Source organism: Pelophylax lessonae (genome assembly GCF_965119305.1).
Source record: "Pelophylax lessonae genome assembly, chromosome: 2".
Taxonomy (NCBI): domain Eukaryota; kingdom Metazoa; phylum Chordata; class Amphibia; order Anura; family Ranidae; genus Pelophylax; species Pelophylax lessonae.
The window spans coordinates 512,277,647-512,293,942 of NC_138769.1; the positions used below are offsets into that span (position 1 = coordinate 512,277,647).

General features: G+C 44.4%; 1 protein-coding gene across 1 annotated transcript in view; it reads right to left on the reverse strand.

The window, feature by feature from the left end:
* Window positions 1–16,296, reverse strand: part of LMO7 (LIM domain 7) — a 287,243-nt gene that overhangs the window by 67,202 nt on the left and 203,745 nt on the right. The window lies entirely within an intron of this gene.

Here is a 16,296-nt window from a genome sequence, read left to right on the forward strand (position 1 = left end):
AAACAGATGAAAAAAAAAAAAGGAACAGAAGAAAAAAAAAAAAAGAAGAGGGGGAGGGAGGAGAAGGTGGCGGGCGAGGCAGAGAGGAAAGGGAGGTGGGTAAAAGAATTTGGGGAGCTCTGAGAATGCAGATACCATCTCTCGAATGGTCCAATGAGTTCATGTTCTAGAAGACGGCGGTCAGGGTTCCCGGAAAGACAAGAGATCCAAAACCCATTTGAAATTTCTTCATAGTGCCATGTAATTTTACTATAAGCTTCTTGTAAAGAAATACCCAGTGCAAACTAGTTCAAACTTCGGTTATAGCGATTGTGTCAGACAGCCATACCTTTGCTATCCGTTAAGACGTGGACCAACAAGACCTGTTGATTTAACGTAATCTCTGCCAGTTTAAAACTAAGAAATGCCTCTAATCAATTTTTCTCATCTCAGTTTTTTTCTATAATTATTCCACAAAAAAAAAAAAATTTATGCAAGGGTGTCTGAGTGTCTGCTCAGGTGGCTGTATCAGGTAAGGAGTTTCAGAGAATGAACGGCATACAGTGCATCCAGAAAGTATTCACAGCGCTTTACTTATTCCACATTTTAGGTTACAAACTTGTTCCAAAATGGATTAAATTCATTATTTTCCTCAAAATTCTACAAACAATACCTCTCGACAAGGTATACTCGTGAAAGAAGTGGTTTGAAATCTTTGCAAATTTATTAAAAATAAATTAAAATAAAAAAATCACATGTATAGTACATAATGTAATGATATCCCTTACTGGACACAGGAAAATCTGCAGCAAGCGGCCATGTTGTTCAGTGATAGGTCAGCCATGAGTCTTGCAGAACAGTTATACACGCAGCGATATTATCCCCCTTTTCACCTCCTTTAACCACTTGCCGACTGCCGCACGACCATATACTGCGGCAGTCAGCCCCCTACAGGCAAAGTGACGTAGGGGTACGTCACTCGCCCACGAGCCTGTAGGGGCTAGCGTGCGCCACCGGCGGCTCTGATGTCCACCAGCCACTCGCGATCTCCCTCAGGAGAGGGAGAAAGACAGACGGCTGATGTAAACACAGCCGTCTGTCATTCTCCCTTAGATCACCACAGAGGCTATGTGATCCTGCTATGTAGACTCGTATGTCTCTGATGATCTAACAAGCCACACCCCCTGACAGTTAGAATCACGCCCCTAGGGACACACTTAACCCCTTGATCACCAATAAAGTTAACCCCTTCCCTGCCAGTGTCATTTTGACAGTAACAGTGCATATTTATAGCACTGATTACTGTAGTAATGCCACTGGTACTCCCAAAAGTGTCAAAAATGTCAGTCAGGGGTCCGATCTGTCTGCCGCAAGGTCGCAGTCCTGCATAAAAAAAAAAAAAAGGGAAATCGCCGCCATCACTAGTTAAAAATAAAAATGACAAATCTTTCCTGTAGTTATTAAACGCAATAACTTTTACGTAAACCAATCCAAAATACGCTTATTTTTACCAAAAATATGTAGCAGAAAACAAAAAAAATCTTAAAAAATTTTGATTTTTAAATTTTTTTGAGAATTTCATATATAAAAAAATGAAAAATATTGTTATTGTTTCAAAATTGTTGCTCTTTTTTCAGAGATATCAAAATCCAGCACTTAGGCCTGTGAAGAGCTGTAAATCGCTAATTGAGTGCTGGTAGGATGTCTGTTTCTTTAGGCCTATCGTAAAACTTTGACCAAATCCATTAAGAGTAACCAGAACGAATGGGGATCGTAAAAAACAATCAGAGCCCTGCCCATTTCAAAACTTAAATACACACACGATTCATAAACTCAGACAAGAACATGGCACATTAATAATAATAAGTATATATTTGGGTGAGAAATGTCATACTGAACGAATTAAGGTCATACATGATCACACTAGCACATATAGAAGGGAAGATAGTCAGATATTCCCTGGGTGACAAGTTTATATGAGGTATTCCGTGTCTAGTATCCCTGGATGCGAAATTACATGCTGAATGATAAACTATCAGTTTAAAGAATGTAACCAGTGCATATTGAAGGATATGAATAGTGGTATAAAACTGTCCAAAGAGGAGTGACCTGATATTGGCATAAACTCAGGACAGCCCGTGGAAACACCCTGTTTTATTGGTCAGGGGCATCTATCAACACCCCTTTGACCCCAGAGAAAAAGGGAGACCCCTAACCAGAGATCAGTTCTCATGGTAACATCAAAGCAGGACTATCTATAAAGTTAGAGATCCGATCACACCTGGCTCATCGACTGAACTCTGATAACACCAAGGACATTGACTTCAAGTATTCTTCCTCCACAATTCTACCTTATTTATCTATTAGGTCTCTATTTCTTTGAAACTCATTTTTTCTGTCAATATTTTATTTGCACCAACTTTGACCTTTTCATTAATAAAACCTTATCTGGAAAGTGTTAACCTTGTCCCTAAGCTCTTAATGCAAGCTAACAACGAACCTGTCTCTTGAAGAGTGCTACTGTATAGAATAAATCCTATGAACATACCCGTCTGTGGTGACCGTGTGTTACAGACGATTATTCTAAAATCATAAATGATACTGCTAGAATTACGAGCTTCCTCCTGCTCTTACAAAGCAGAGGTGGTGGCATTGAAGGGGTTAATTGCTTAATTAGCCCAGTGACAATCGCTCTCAGCCTGCTGGCACCTAGATTGTGGTCCCACAAGCTGGAAAATCTTTGTGCCGGGTGCAGCGGAGCGTGGCATTGTTACGTGACAGCAGGGTGTGAGAATGGCTTGTCCTTTGTCACGAGTTAATGAGAAAGACAGGGATCGGATACCCACGTCCGTCACACAAGTATTCACAGCCTTTGCCATGACACTCAAAATTCAGCTTAGTTGCAACCACTGATAATCTTTGAAATGTTTCTACAACTTGATTTGAGTCCACCTGTGGTAAACTTAGTTGATTGGACAGGATTTGGAAAGGCACAGACCTGTCTATACAAAATGTCCCACAGGAAACAGTGCATTTCAGAGCACAAACCAAGCCATAAAGTCCAACGAATTGTCTGTAGACCTCCTAGACAGGATTGTATTGAGGCACAGATCTGGGGAAGGGTACAGAAAAATGTCTGCAGCAATGATCACAGTGACCTCTATCATTTCCACTAGTGCAACGTATCATGTGACTTTGGACACAATCCCATGACCCGTCACAGCTCATTAATTTCAACGGCACGCGTTCCCATCTATGCGACTTTGAAAATCAGTGACTTTGAAAAGGTGACCGCACTACTTTGATGCAACTTTGTATGCGACTTTGATCCAGTGTGTGTAAAGTTGGATCAAAGTCACAATAGTGGAAACGTAGACTAGGCCCCTTTCACACTTGTGCAACTTATGCAATTTGGGACTGCAAAGTCGCATTACAAGTCGCACTCCATGATTTCCAATGAGTACCATTCATATCTGTGTGACTTGAAGTTGCAATGACCTCAAAGTAGTCCCTGCACTACTTTGGTCCAACTTTAATGCGTTTTGAGAGTCAAAGACATAGGCATTGCTTCAAGTCCAGTCCAAATCGCAGGAAAAAAATGCGGCAAAAATCGCACGACTTTTAGGTCACACAAGTGTGAAAAGGGCCTAAGCTCTGTTTTCACTAGTGCAACTAATCAATGACACCTGTTCCCCTCTATGCGACTTTGAAAAGGTGCCTGCACTATTTTGATCCAACTTTACACTCTGGATCAAAGTTGCATCAAAGTCGCAGCCAAGTTTCACTCCAAATCGCAATAGAGGAAACGTAGACTAAAACTCAGTTTCCACCAGTGTGACTTGCCATGCGACTTTGGGCACACAAAGTTGCTTGAAAAGTCAAAGTCCATTGATTTCAACTGCACCCTTCCCCATATATAGCCTTAACTCATTACTCACATGTAATGAGCAATAGAAATGGATCTGTATCCTTCTAAACTTTCACAAATGTTAATTTGTACCTTCTTTCATATAGTGTGACGGTCACGTGACCCCCCTCCCCCCCCCCCTTTCCCATGCACTTGTAATTCATTTCTATGGTATTCATTCACATCTATGGTAGTGTACGGCTCTCAGCACAACATTCCCCTCATGCTCTTCTAAACCTAATCCTATTTCTTTGTCCCAACTTTCTAGAAAAGGAAATGTCCTCATACCCGCCAGATCACTTAACATCTTATATACCCGAGACAAACTAGGTTTTATTTTTGTTAATAGATTACAGAGCTTTTCAACAAGGTTCAGCTCTTTTTCTGATCTGATGGGCTGAGGCAAAGATCCTACAAAATGTTTTAATTGTAAATATCTCCACTAATTTAGTTTCCTCCCTCCCCCAGTTTTAAGTTTGTGAAATGACCTAATCTTACCCTTGTGCATTATATCTTAACTGTAAATTCCCCAACCAACCCCCAAACTGTTTCTCGGTTCCTGGTAAAAAATATTTTGTGCCTTCTAGTGATAATAACGGAGAGTTGTATTCCCACTTGGCTTGTTTACGTAAAATATCCCAAGTCTTATGTACAACTCTCGTTATTTCATGTGTATCCTCGTGTATTTCCCTGTACTTTGGTGGAATCCAAATATTCCTATCCAATTGTGTTCGGCTTAATGTGAATTCCATCTTAACCCAGCTTTTTTCTGATGTTTTTTTTTGCCCACTATCATACGTGATACAGTTGCTGTATAATATCTTAATATCTGGTGCCGCTAGTCCCGCCCTGCACCCTAGATTTTTTTCCTCTGCCATATAAAATTTAGCAACATTGTTTTTAATTGTTTTAAAATATCCCGGTGGGATAGCAATAGATAAGATTTGACATCTATATGGTATTTTATCATCTTGGGGCTCTTTCACACGGTCCGCCTGCGTGGAGCCGGGCGGATGACAGCTCCGTCTCCGCTTGCAGAGCGGAGAGGGAGGTGTCTCAGCCCCTGCTGCCCTCAATGGGGGGGATCGGAGGAGAGCGGACCGCTTGTCCGCTCTCATCAGATCCGCTCCGCTCCGATTACTGAACGGATGGAAAAATAGGGTTTCCATCCGTCCAGATTTCAGCACAGGATCGGATGCGGATGGCAGCGGGTGTCAGCGGAGGTGTCTCCGCTGACACCCGCCGCCCCATAGAGCTGCATGGAGGATCCGATCAGATCCGCCTAAAAAACTGACAGGCGGATCTGATCGGACCGCCCGTGTGAAAGAGCCCTTAAACAGTTATTCTCCCTAACCAAGAGATTGGGCGACTCAATATTTTTCTGATGTTTAATTTTATCTCGTCTAGCAAAGGTATGCAATTGGCTTGGTACAAATTTTCAAATGATGATATGTTTATCCCTAGAGGTTTTACTTTTGACCAAGTAAATGGGAATTCACTCAGCAGAGCCCGCTCTTGTTTTTTATATAATACATTAGTTAGAAATTTTCTGATTTTATTGGGTTTATCTTAAAATTTGACAGTTCCCCATATCTCTGTTCCTTAACATTTGGGAGAGTTATTCTAGGATTGCTAATAAACCGATCTGCATATCCTGCGATTTTGTGTTCTTCCTGTCCAGTCTTCACACTCTTTAGGTCTACATTATTCCTTATAGTTGCCAATAAAGGTTCTAATGACAGAACGAACAACAGGGGTGAAAGAGGACATCCCTGTCTCGATCCATTACAGATTTTAAACGGTGGTGAGGTTACCATTCACTTTACCAATGCTGATGGGTTTCTATATAGCACTCCTATCCACTGAATCATCCTTGGTCCAATACCCAAATCCTTTATTGTTTCGACCATGAACTCCCAATCCACCCTGTCAAATGCTTTTGCAGTATCAATTGACAGCAAGAGGGCTGGGACATCATGGTCTTTAGACTTATGTAACAGCAGTTGTGTTCTTATCCCGTTATCTTTTTCTTCTCTTCCTGGGATAAATCCTGTCTGATCTGCATGGATCCACTCTGCCATTAGACCCTTCAATTGGGTTGCTAATATTTTTGCATTTAATTTTGTATCTGTATTTCAATAACAATGCTATTGGCCTATAACTAGAGAATAGGGTTGCGTCTTTCCCATCTTTGGGTAATGTTATATGAGCCTTCAGTGATTCAACTCTCATCTCCCCCTTTTCACCTCATTCATGTATGAGCAAAGTTTCGGGACCAATATTTCCTTGAATCTCCTATAATAAGGGGTAGTATACCCATCCGGGCCGGGACATTTCCCAGTTGGAGAGTTCTTTAATGTCTTACTTCCTTCTGAGATAATGGTGTCTCTAAAACAAATATTTTTTCTTTTTCTATTTTGGGCAACTTCGAATCCTTTATATATTCTTGCATCTTTTGTTTTCTATATTGTTCTGCTTCTTGTGTTTTTTTTGACGAATGGTGTATAGAGTTTTATAATGGTTTTGAAAAGCTCTAGCTATTTCTGTTGTTGAATACACTATTTCCCCTTTACTATTCTTCATCTTTTCTATATAATTATTTGATTTTTTTTACTTTAATACACCTGCTAAATATTTACCTGGTTATGTATCTTTCCCTAGCGACTCTAATAAAGCATCTTCTGGTCTCTTCCTCCAGCAATTCCCTCAGTTTATCTCTTTTTATTAATAGAGCTTTTTGTATCTCAACCTCCAAGTTCTCTTTATGCTTCTGTTCCAGCTCATGTATCTGTTATTAATCTATTTATGTGAAGAGTTCTTTCATTTTTTCTGCAGCCTACTCTGATTAATATACCTCTAATGTATGCTTCATGAGCCTCCCAAATCATGGCTAGGGACACATCAGAGATTTTGTTTACTAGAAATATTGGTCCAAAAATTCCTCTCCTCTTTCCACTTCATCCTGCAGTAGGTTATTTATTCTCCAAATGTTTACCTTGCTATGGGACCCTGGGAGTTTTATTTCCATAATTATTGGAGCGTGATCGGAGATAGTCAGTCACTGTCCCTATTGATGTGCTAACAACTGCTTCTATCAGCCTATGCTCTATGATTATATAGTCCAGTCTTGAGTACATTGAGTGTGCGGGGGAATAGAAGTAATAATCCCTCTCCCCAGGGTGTTGAAGACACTTCTTGCTGATCTGCCGCTCATGTTTACCTTTATATAAGCCTTGTTCCGACTGTCCCTCTTGGATATTGTCTACCCTATTATTGGGTCACAGTCATTAAATAACAAAAAAAAAAAAAAAAAAGGAGGAGGGTGAATCAATGGCAAAATCACAAAAAGAAAAGACCAAAAAATAGGGAAAGATCTCACCACGCTGCAAAGGATCGTTGGATCAGTGGATGTCAGTGATTATTGCTCAATGGGGGAGATAGAATAGCTGTCTGCACGGTTGGCTCATCGCTGCTCCGGTCATCCCCTGTGCACATCCGTAGGTCTCCCCTGTGGCTGCAAGCCGCATAACAGTGTGGCAACTGCGGGCTGAGCAGGGGGAACTTCCCCCTTCCTGGTCGCCAGGTGTCGCTCAAGCCACGGCTTCTGGCTGAGCCGTGCAGTCCATGCAAGCCACGGTAGACTTATCATCCAGATGGTCTGGGGAGCCCCAGGGTGGTAGGGAGGCCGGCTGCCAATCAGCTTGAGGCGGGTGTCAGGGGCCGCGAGGCAAAGGCGGCTAGATATCAGAGCTCAGTCGTATCATGGAGGTTGGCCCCTCAGCTATTCCCGCAGCTCTCATTTGAGCCATGCAGGCTCCTCTCCCCACTCATGAAGGCCCCTCCCCCAGCATGTGCATGAAATGGTCTTCCTATAGCTATATACACACTGGCCACAGAAAGCCATGGCCAAAGACAAAAATTAAGCAAAAAAGCCCTGACCCAGTCTAGCAGGGTCCTAGTGTGCCCTTCAAATCTGAAGGACAGGTGAAACCAGACAGCCAAATGAAATTCAAGCTCAAGCAGTGCAAATAAAAGTCTCAGTGTCAGTTCACACTATGGCGATCTGACTTCGGGGGCGACCTGTGAAGTCGCGTGCACCGCGACTTCGCGCGACTTGCACGGACTTCACATAATGGAAGTCAATGCAAGTCACTCCGATGTCGCCCTGAAGTAGTACAGGAACTATTTTCTAAGTCGGAGCTACTTGAGTCGCTACTAGAACGGTTCCCGTAGCACAGAATGGACCGCGACTTGTCACGCTGACCAGTCGCCTGTCAAGTCGCGGTAGTGTGAACCGGGACTCACTCGAAGGAAGTATTAATTAGAAAAAAACAATAAAGCCTAGCAAAAATCATTCAATTTTTCTCAGCTGGAAAAAGAAAACACTTAAATTCCAGCCTCCTGGGGGAGTGGGAGGGGTTATATCAAGCTGGTGTCCAAATCCTTTAGTACAGTGGTGTCCAAACTTTTTTCAAAGAGGGCCAGATTTGATGAAGTGAACATGCGTGAGGGCCGACCATTTTGCCTGACATTCATTCGACCATTAAAATTAAATGCAAATTAACTATTTTATGCAAAGTTTATTGCAAACGGCATATTTTCATTTCGTCACATGGATGACAAATCTAAACAGATGTTATGCCAGTTATCATGGAGAGAGCGCAGGTCCTGTCATACTAGCACCAAATTTATTTGTGTTTTTTAGTGCTCCCTTATCAGGCTAAAGCCTCGTACACACGATCAGATTATCGAACGATCTTGCGTCCGATTTTTGTTGCATGCTGGTCTCATGGAAAGTGAAGGTTACTTTCATACGAAAATTCCCGTACGACAGAATTCAACTTCAGAAGTGATGTCATGTGTTGAATTGTTTTGTGTGTTCTTTCGTTTCTGAGCATGCCTAGTCTTGCTATTACGATTTTTTCGGACGATAACTGTATTAATTAAAGGAAAATCGGACGTTGTGTTGACGTATGATAAAAATTTTATAGCCTGCACATCCAGATTTTGTCGTCCGAAAATTCATTAATGGCTGTTGAAAGCACTATACTAACAATCCGAAAATCAGGAGATCGTTCATCGGACGAAATTTTACTTCCGATTTTCGTATCATGTGTACGGGCCTTAAAGCGGTTGTAAACTCAATAAAAAAAAAAAATTAAAAAAAAAAAAACCTGCAAGACAAAGGCATAATGAGCTAGTATGCATCGCATACTAGCCCATTATGTGTAACTTACCTTAAAACGAAGCCCCGACACGGACCCCCGGACATCGCTGCGGGCGCTGCCATGGTCCCTCGTCGTCTCTTCCGGGTTCGGCGGCCCTGGCGCGCTGATTGGCCGGAAGAGACGGCTCCGGCGCGATGATTGGCCGGATCCGCGATGACGTCACTCCCGCGCATGCGCGCGGGAGTGATTTTTCCGGCAAGCTCCCGGCAACTTAATTGAAGGTCCCCCGGACCTTCAGAGCGCATGCGCCGCTCGCGCAAGCGGCTGCATGCACTGTAAATATCTCCCAAACCGTGCCGGTTTAGGAGATATTATTTGTACCTACAGGTAAGCCTTATTATAGGCTTACCTGTAGGTAAAAGTGTCAAAAAGCGGGATACTACCGCTTTAAGTCTGAAGCCATATTGAGCAAGCGATATAAAGCTGGTGGGGATGGGCGGTGGATGTTAACATTTAGTATATTCACAAGTAACATGGGTGTCTAAAGATCCAGAGATCCCAGTGGCCCTGAGCAGCGCTCTGGAATTCACAAAGGCCACAACAATAGATTTTTCCAAATTATCTGTGGGGCCATATTCAAGCGGCCTGGGGGCCGCAAATGGCCCGCGGGCCGGACTTTGGACATGCCTGCTTTAGTATAACCCAATTATCTCTAATCCTGTGTCACTCTGTTTTTTAATCCCTAGTTTTGGATATAGTGGGGAGGAGCTAAAGTAGCGTTAAATTATTATTAATTTCACTCATAGGGATAAATGGTACAAATCAAAAGGGTGAATCTCTCCAACAGGGGCACGGACCGCAATAAAAACATGTATATTAATCGCATTCCACTCCATCCATATTTTTTTCACTTCACTAACTTCCTTATCTTGGACACCGGCAAAAACGTTTGCTAGGGCCATCCCAGGAAAAGTACCCATATAACTCTGCCCACTCCAGTTTTTTTTATATAAGGCAATAAGGAGTAATCAAAGTGTACAGAGGGGAGGGACCTGTTCTGTACTGTATTCTAAAATAGTTACTTTATAGGCAAGTTAAAATTCCTATTATCCTGATTGTACAGTGCAAGACAAAGGATTTGTTTTCACAGACCATGGGACACACCCAAGCAATAAACCGAGGGGTGGGCAACAACATGGTAATCTAAAACTACCAACAGGCCGGTGGGAGACATGTGGTTTGAAGAACCCAAATTACTCTGATAACTTAAAACACCTTGAGGCCGAAGCTCGCATCAGCTGAGGCTTAACGTCCATCTGGTAAAGCTTAGAACAGAGAACACGGTGGCAACCATGGAAATCTGGGACATATATGCTTAAATCTGAAAAGGACCAAGATATAAAACAGTCCTGGGGGGGGGGGGGGATTAGTTTGAATGGGAAAAAAAAATAACATTTTCCTGTCAAATGCCTTGGAAATTAGTTGACTTTTCCATCTAGCAATGATGGAGTTAAAAGTAGGGTATTCTCTATGATGAGGACCCCCAGGTATAAAAAGGGGCTCCAGCTTGCAAAAAAGAGGTCATTGATGTAAGTAGATTCTCACAGCCCTAACTATATCCAAACAAAGTAAAGCTGGGTACACAAGTTTTGAAATTGCGATCTGCCATTAGACCCCTCTGTTCAACAGAAGCCAATCGTTCGAATGGTACAGCATTTCATTAGCTGCTTTAGGGGTGGGGGGTAAGCTAGAATACAATATCACAGCAAGGAGATCCCTGCATTTGCATCACTTGGTTAAGGCCATTTTCTTGTCATGCTTTGGTGCAGTACAGAGCTAAGAAAGGGACCATGTCTTTATTGAGAAGGGAAAAAGGAAAGTTTTGGTCTCTTCTGCAAAACAAGAAATGGCTCTTTCAGAAACAACTCTCTGATCGAATGATCAAATGAATGGGATACAAATCTGTGAATTCAGGTCTGTCAGTATTTGCAGATGATACTAAGCTATGCAGGGTAACATCTTCGTCACACAGGATGTGAAAACCTTACAAGATGGCCTGAACAAAATAATGGGGTGGGCAACTACATGGAAATTGAGGCTTAATGTTGAAAAATGAAAAGGTAATGCACTTCGGTGCCAGAAATACGAACGCAAGTTACTCGCTAGGGGGAGAACACCTCTGGGGGAATCCAAGATGGAAAAAGACCTGCGGGTCCTAGTAGACCACAAGCTCAGCAATGACATTTAATGCCAAACTGCTGAATGCAAAGCACAGAATACTGGCATGTATAGATACTGGATGTTTTTCTTACCGTAAAATCTTTTTTCTGAGGTTCACTGATGGACACAGCTTCAAGTCTTCATACCATTGGGCTTTATGCGGTCTCTATTCAGGAGTAGGACTAGGTGGAAACCTTTATGGTTATGCCCCCGGGGCAGTCCCAGAGGGTATACCATCACTTCCTGCTGTAGGACTCGGGTTTGTAACAAGCCGTGTCAAAAGAACATCTAACAACCCCAACAGAGGGGCAGGTGCTGTGTCCATCAGTGAACCTCAAAGAAAAGGATTTTACAGTAAGACAAAAATCAAGTTCTCTTTTTCGTTCACTGACGGACACAGCTTCATGTCTTCAGACCATTGGGATGTCCCAAAGCAATGTTAATATGAGTGGAAAAAAAAACAGCAAACACAGAAATCCCACCAAGGGTACACATAGCCAACCAGGTAAAACCAGGAGCTCAAACTAGTAACTGGAGCTCACCACCAGGAAAATTTTTCACCCTCAAGAAGCAGAAGCCTCCGCAACCGCAGCCTACAAAACTTTGCGGCCAATTGCATCCGAAGATGCAAGTACATCTACCTTATAAAACTTTGTGAATGTATGTACTGACGACCACGTACCTGCCTTGCACACCTGAACCACTGACGCCTAATGACGGAAGGCCCAGGAGGCACTAAGCGCCCTCGTAGGATGCGAAAAGGGAAAAGGAGGAACCTGACCCTTAATGGAATAGGCCTGCACCACATCTGCCTGATCCACTTAGAAATGGTCGCACCAGATGCAGCCTGTCCCTTACGCGGTCCATCCGTAAGGACAAAAAAAAAAAAAAAAAACAGATTTTCAAATCGGTTCAGTCACGGCCAGGTACACCCAAATCGCCCTCACTATGTCTAAGGAATGGAAGGCAATTTCCTTAGGATGTTTCGGCTTAAGATATAGGGACAGTAACAAAATCTTCATTCAAATGAAACCCAGAGACCATCTTAGGGAGGAACCTCTGACAGGGTCACAACACCACTTTGTCCTTATGAATCACCAAGTAAGGTGACCGACAGGACAACGCAGCCAACTCCGACACCCTACGTGCAGAAGTAATAGCAACTAAAAAGGCCAACTTCTGCCACAAGTGTGAGCAGAGGAAGTTGAAATTGAGGTCCCACTGAAGCACCGGGGATCTCATCGGCGGAGCCAGATGACGAACTCCCTGCACAAAAGTGTGAGCCAAGGACTTCGCCGCCAACAGCCTTTGAAAAAATATAGCCAAAGCGAAGATCTGGCCTTTGATGGTGCCCAGAGCCAAACGTTGATCTACACCTAACTGTAGAAACTCCAACAGGCAAGACACAGAAAAGAAACTGGGAGAAACCCCCGGCAACTCACACCAAGTAATGTATGCCTTCCAAACGCTATGATAAACCTTCCTGAAAGTAGATTTCCTAGCTTTTAACAGCGTAGGAATCACCAACTCCAACAGCCCTCTGTCCTTCAGCTTCTGGCTTTCAATAGCTAGGCCATTAAAGCCAGTGACTGTAAAGCAGGATGGAAGATTGGTCCCTGAGATAGAAGATCTTCCCTAAGAGGAAGTTTCCAAGGGAAGTCTGCTATCAGCCCTACCAGGCCTGCGTACCAAGACTGGTGAGGCCAGTCTGGTGCCACCAGACTGACTGGAATCACTTTCACCTTGATTCTGCTTAGCAGTCTCGACAGAAGTTGTATTGGAGGAAAGGGGCCACTAGGGCGTCTGCGGCGTCGGTCATAGGATCCGGGGACATTGACATAAACCTCTGTTCCTTCCTGTTGAGATGGGAGGCCAGCAGGTCCACATCAGGGTTCCCCCACTGAAGGCGCAGTTTATGAAATACCTCCAGGTGAAGAGACCATTCTCCCGGATCCAACGTCTGCTGACTGACATAGTCAACTTGCCAATTCTCTACCGCCGGAATGTGCACAGCAGGAGGGCTGGAACATGTCATTCTGCTCACATCAAGATACCGGCCACTTCCCGGGCCACCAGGGCACTCCTTGTGCCCCCTTGATGATTGACATATGCCACAGTCATAGCATTGTCCGATTGTAGCTGCACAGGGCATCCCTGCAGACGATCCGACCATTGAGACAAAGTCTGATCGCCTGAATCTCCAGGATGTTGATCGGCAGCCTGGACTCCTCTCGAATCCAAACACCTTGGGTCGAGCACACTCCCAAGACACCTCCACATCCGGACAGACTGGCATTCGTGGTGATTACAGTCCAATACAGGGGAAGAAAGGATTTCCCCAGACGTAGGGCTGGGTAGCGGAGCCACCATGGCAGAAACTCCCTCGAGCCCTGACTTAAAATCAGATTGTCAAATGACAGCGGATCTTTGTTCCATTTAGTCAGAATCTCTTTGCAGAGGTCTGGTGTGGAACAGCGCAAATGGAACCAACCCCTCTAAGGTGGAAACCATCAAACCCAGAATTTGCATGCAAGTCCTGAGTGATGACCGATGGTTGGACAACCGGAGCCGAATCGCATCCTGTAGCTTCAGAAGTTTTGTCTGAGGAAGAAACACCCGGGCTGACGCCGAGTACAGCGTCAGATTCAAGTAGTCCAGCTTGGTGGACAGAGTCAGTGCCGATTTCTGAAAATTCAGTGCCCACCCAACTCCTGTAGAGTTCGCACCATAATGTCCATGTCATTTTCTAGAGCCGAGGAAGACTGCACGCAGAAGCACATCGTCCAGTACCGCGATCCCCTTCTGCCAAAGCAAGGCCAGCCCTGGGGCCAAAACCTTTGTGAACACCCAAGGAGCTGAGGTGAGACCAAAAAGGTAACGCCACAAATTGATAGTGCTCCTCGCCCACGGCAAAATGAAGAAAATGCGGATATATATTGGAATATGAAGGTGCGTTTCCTTGAGATCGACAGAGGCCAGAAGATCTCCTTGATGAAGGAAAGCCACTACTGTGCGGATGGACTCCATCAAAATTTCTGAACCCGCACAAAGTGGTTCAGATCCTTTAGATCTCAAGAACCTTGCCTTCCCACCTGGGAACTGAAGGCAAGGTTTGTCCAATCTTAATCTAAAGGCTATGAACCCCTTTGTGCGGGTTCAGAAATTTTGGAGTCCATCCGCACAGTAGGACACTTACCTTCATATTCCAATATATGTCCGGCATCCGCATTTTTTGAATGAAAACCGTAAAAACTTTCTGACTCTGGAACTTGCACAATAACTCCCTGTGCTAACCAGTCTTGCACGGCTCCGTAGAGGCCCTATAGCCACTCGTGAGACAGGCGTAAGTTGGACGGAAAGAACCTTGCCAGAGGCAAGGACCGAAACTCAATCTTGTAATCAAACCGAATCAGTTGTGGACCCATTTATCCTGAAAGAGCAAGGTCCACGGATCCGGTAAAAAAGCGAAGGCGTCCCCCCACACCAGACGCGGGTCAGGGCGCTTCTTCAGGCTGGGGGAAGGCTTGTCTGTGGAACCTGAATTGCCCGCTTTGGACTTACCATTCCAGGGTCTCTTGGAGCCTCCTGCGAAGTTACGGGTGAATCTCAAACCTTTTTTCCCTGCGATCATGACGGATGATGAGCCAAAAAGAAAGGACCACATTTACGGCGAGGTTCCTTGCCCTTAGCAGCCTGCGGCAGAAATGTGATCTTGCCTCCCATAAGGCCCCTAATCTCTTCCATAGAGGCACCAGACAATCACCTACGAAAGGAAGATCAGTCAGCACCTTTTTAGATGCCTGGTGTTGACTCCCTTCCAGATCCTGGCATTAAATCTTAGCCCCTTAGTCTAGGATAGCAAACACCGGTCTCAAAATTGAACCAGCCACGGTGAAGAGGTACCGGACCAGAACCTCAGCTCTTTTGTCCACTGGGTCCTTAAAAGGATGGAGAATCCTCCACCGGTAACAGTGTGGCCTTATTTAGCCTGGAAACTTCAGAAGAAACTCCTCAAAGGGAGCCTACCATGGTATGCCAAGGCATGCCTACCATGCGTTTCGGGGGAACCCCACTGACTAGTGACCATCTTCTCAAAATGGCAGGAAAAGGAAATACCTTAGTCACCTTCGACGATTTGCGGGTGCCAAACTGCAAGTGCGCCGACTTTAACTTATCCGGCACTGACACAATTAGGGCCTCCACCAGTGCTTTATCATGCGCAGCTTCAGAGGAGGACTCATTTGCACTATTGGAGCACTCAACGTGCATGGATGCAGACCCAGTAGGCTGACTCTCGTCCACGGCGGCCAAATCCACCTCAGATTCTGAGGAAGCAGAGGATACTGGTGAAGGTGGGGGCGCTTATTGCCAGGCCTCCTTTGCAGGAGCATATCTACTTTGGCTACTAGTGACTGCAGGGCTGCTGTTATGGCCACCAGGGCAGACAGACCCAGAAGGTCCTGCAGCTTTCAGGAGTGGATCGGGTGGTGAAACGCGCTCCAGATGCTCCATAACCACAAAGGGTTAATCAGAACTCTCTGCTCAGCATAAAGCCCAATGGTCTGAAGACTTGAAGCTGTGTCAGTGAATAAAAGCAAATTGGAATTTTGACTTACCGTAAAATCAATTTCTCTGATGTTCATTGACTGACACAGCTCTTGATTCTTAATCATTGGGTTATACTGCCCCCTACAGGAGCAGGACACTAGGCAGGAAAAAGCTTGACTACACCTATGGGCAGTCCCAGGGAGTATACACCCACTCTAAGCTATAGGCACGTTGTTTTATTACAAGCAGTGTCAGAAGAAAGCCAACTCCACAGAGGGGTGGTTCATGCGTCTGTCAATGAACATCAGAAAAATGGATTTTACGGTAAGTCAAAAATCCCTTTTTCTCTTTCGGTCATTGACAAATTACCAAATGCCAAAACGTTGTAAAAGTGTGCACTGGCGACCAGGTGGCTACCTTGCAAACCTGCATCACTGACGCTGGATGATGGCTAGCCCAGGAGACACTAAGGAC